The following is a 3,661-nucleotide window of genomic DNA, read 5'->3' on the forward strand; positions in this document are numbered from 1 at the left end:
ATCTAACCCCTTAGATCAAATCATCAATACATCAAATCATTGTTTTAGCAAAGGCCACATTGAAATTTATAGCGCTTGACTTGATGATCTACTTCAATTCCATCAATTCAAGTGAAATCTCAGTCATTGTGACATGTTTTATTTGAAAGCGTGACGCATGTGGGTGTCGACATCCTTCTTGAAGAGCTTCGTGTGTACCTCTTCCCCATCCCCCGTAGCGTACCGGGGGAAACCATAGGACCAGTCTGGCCAGCAGCGTCATCATCGTCGCTTCATTCTTGGAGGTGTTGCTTGGTACGCGACGCTTTGGAGCACTAGGGGCGTGGTGAAAATTCTCCAGAGGGCACAACGCTTGCGAGTCATCATCATTTTTGTCGAGCCACCGATGTTGGCATTAGTTTCTCTTATTTTTCTTCTTTTTTGGTTCTTTTGGGCTTGCTCAAACAGTGATCTCAATCTTGTATCGGTTGATTGCTATATTAATATAACGGGGCGAAGACCTATTTTGAAAGAGAATGTTTACTTTAGAGAACTAGCAATATTATACTATATTATCTCCTTTGCTGATTAAACAAAACAGCCTTATAAACTTCAGTATAAGGATTTTTTGTTCGATTTTTTTTTAATATTTGAAAATGTATTGTCCAGCAGCAGGAGCATATATATGCACCCAAGATCAAAAGTGCATTTTCGTCATAGTTTCGTGCTAACAATTTAAAATCATATATATTGCTACTCTTTTCTAGGAAGCTGATCAATTTTTAAAAATTATATTTAAGATAAAATCTAGGAATACACCTGCTCATGGATGGGGGAGTAGAAACTAAAGACATCTCACTGTTAACCTCTATCTACAATACCATATCGGGTCAAGAAAACTATGAGGGTAATCTTTCACATCACACGCGGCATCCCACGGTATGATTGCTGCACCCTCATGGAGCTCTCACAGCGCTTTGGATTTTCGACCGTCCGATCGAGCAGACGTGGCGCGATCTCAACCGTCGTTCCGTCCAGGGCGCTAAGGCCCTCCCGCAGACCCACTTTTTATCCATGGGTCACGAAAAGGCCCGCTCGGCCCGATCTCCACCAATCGCCACGCCCCCAATCGCTCCCCAATCCCCTCCTCTGCCCGTCTCCTCCCCAATCCTCTCCCCTCGTGCCCGCATCCCCGCCGCCGCACGCCTCTCCTCCGCCTCTCGAGCTCCTCCGCCTCCTCCATCCCACAACGCCCCCTTCCCTTCCTGCCCGTTCTCCTCCTCTCTCTCGTCTCCACAGGCTCGGCCGCAGCAGGCCGCTCCATCTCCTCCCCCGCGCTGCTCGTCCTTGTCGCTGGGAGGACCAATGTTTCTACCATCGCACCACCTGAAGCAGCACGATGCAAGGGATGGACGTCGGAGCTCCGCCACCACGCCCCTCCTCCGTTTACCTTGGGGCGCCCACTGGTGAGAAGGAAGAGCATAGTGGCCTGCCCTTCTCCACCTCTTCTTCCAGGTTCATCTCTCTCTCTCTCTCTCTCTCTCTCTCTCTCTCTCTCTCTCTCTCTCTCTCTCTCTCTCTCTCTCTCTCCAAGTCAAGGGTGCTTTTCTACGGGCCAGTAATCATCTCCCCAAATAAAGATCCGTGCCATCTACATGTCATAGATCCGAAATTTTGGTTTGATTGAGTTTCGATGCCTCCAAGCTGTTAGATCCAAACAGAAATCGAGTATGGAGTTTTTGGTAGTTGTTGATGCCTCCAAGCTGTTAGATAAAAAAACGAGTATGGAGTTCTTGGTAGTGGCTGTCAATTGTATTATCCAGAACATATGTTTTGTACCAATTTCTTCTTCTTAAGTATTTTTTTGTGAGGATTAGCAATGCAAATAGCCATTGATGGTACTTGGATAGTTTTTACAACGGGTTGGCCTCTTAGTTTTCTAGAAAGAGCTAGACTCATTGGTATGGTGGACAATCAATGGTTGTAGCGTGATTTCATATTTGCATTGTGGGAGTACCTATAAATGAGAGTTTCAAATCTTTATGTTTGTTTCATTTATTCATAAGGGTGTTAAAGATTTACAACTTTTACATAATGGTCATAATTAATTATGTAGTACTAATTAAGCAACCAATTCTTGCAACAGATGCTTATGTTCAGATTTCTTGTGGAATGCCGCCTTTCATTGATGTGCAATCCTTAAAGAAATACATGAGGGTGGTGAGTGACCTGGTCTCGACTATATAACACCATTCCCATGATTTGATTCTTTTGACTTCGTCTGAAACATGCTCGACCTAGGTCAGGAAGTATTTAAGCGTGTTGGTGCCTACTACAGAAAATGGCAGCATCAAAAATGGTATTTAGCCCTAATGATGCATTTTTCTACTTCATTCCCATAGTAGATAAATTATTTTTGATTCAATTGCATTTGATCTATAACCCTCCGGCTATTTTGATTCAGGTATATTGTAGAGCAAGAATATCAATATCTCTGTTTCCATGTTCAGTGAATACATGTGAACAAACTCGAACTGGTACTCGGGGCGTTAGTTTCCAGATCCATTCTTATTGATTTTGCTAATTTTTCTTAACATTAACATAGAAATGCAACCAAACAGAATTGGTAAGTTCTTCCCACTTCCCTGCTGAGAGACACGTCATCTTCAGCTCAAAGCAACACCTACTTTTTTAATGTGTAATTTGGAACCCTTTCAGTTCATCCTTACAGATTGCTACTGATATTTTTGGCTGCTTCAAAATGATTATTGATGCATGATTAGTGATATACCTAGTGAGAGGTGACAAATTTGATATGTCTTTACAGCTGCAGATTACTAAGCTTTCATTGGGAATTGCGATGTATTAGTACCACCTTTTGTCTTTACTTCAAGAACCTAAAACAATATGTATAATACTTGGGTTCAAAGTTTTGACCTGTTGTGGTTAATTCTTGCTTCCTTTCTTTCTCCTAAAATCATGTCCATTTCCAATTATGTGAATCCTTTGTTTCAGGGCCTGAAGAGGAAGTTTTTGCATTGCTTGCACGGTAAATTGGGCGAACTTCTGAGATTATTTGGGCATTTTTTTACCTGTGAGCCTATGTGCCCATTCACTAGCCCTATGCGCCCATCCCTGAAGCTCCGGTTCATCTAGGTAATTTTGTTTTATTAATAACATGAATGTAGTGCATCATATTATCCTCAAGGACAAGATTAATGGTTTTTTATGTACTTTTGTTCATGTCCATCAAACAGATGAATGAATTTTGTGGTATGGCTGTAGGTCGACAGTAACTATGGTAAAAGAAACCAACGAATTGGTCTGCAAGGTTGGGATTCACCAATTGCCAACAGTCGGAATATTCAAAATATATACGATTTAGAAGGTGAGCTGGGTTGCTGGTTAGTTTGGGTCTGTAAAGCTCAAGCTTTGGGGCTCATCATGGCTGCTTGTTTCTTGCCCTGCTGTAGGCAGATAGGGAGCTTGCAATGAGCGGGAAGAACACCGACAAGCTGCAGGCGGCTGGGTCCTTCCCGATGAAGGTTTTCGGTGCACTAGCGGTATGAATTTCCTAAAGCTTTTTTGGTGTGCTTTCTTCAATGCTAAAAGTAGAGTCCTAGCATGAAATCGAATCAAACTGAAGGAAACTACCTCCGACGAGCACACATAGTTCAGGTGC

At 42.8% G+C, this 3,661-nt stretch overlaps 1 long non-coding RNA gene across 2 annotated transcripts; it reads left to right on the forward strand.

Moving 5' to 3' along the window:
- Positions 1–1,186: 1,186 nt before the first annotated feature.
- Positions 1,187–3,333, forward strand: LOC124666818. Of its 2 annotated transcripts, none has more exons than XR_006991052.1 (5): positions 1,187–1,494; positions 2,126–2,199; positions 2,281–2,516; positions 2,995–3,135; positions 3,265–3,333. It is a non-coding gene; the product is annotated as an uncharacterized LOC124666818 (long non-coding RNA). The 2 variants fall into 2 exon arrangements; XR_006991053.1 differs by having other exon boundaries at positions 2,286–2,516.
- The last annotated feature ends 328 nt before the right edge of the window (positions 3,334–3,661 follow it).

The sequence above is a fragment of the Lolium rigidum genome, chromosome 6 (genome assembly GCF_022539505.1).
Source record: "Lolium rigidum isolate FL_2022 chromosome 6, APGP_CSIRO_Lrig_0.1, whole genome shotgun sequence".
NCBI classification, from domain to species: Eukaryota; Viridiplantae; Streptophyta; class Magnoliopsida; order Poales; family Poaceae; genus Lolium; species Lolium rigidum.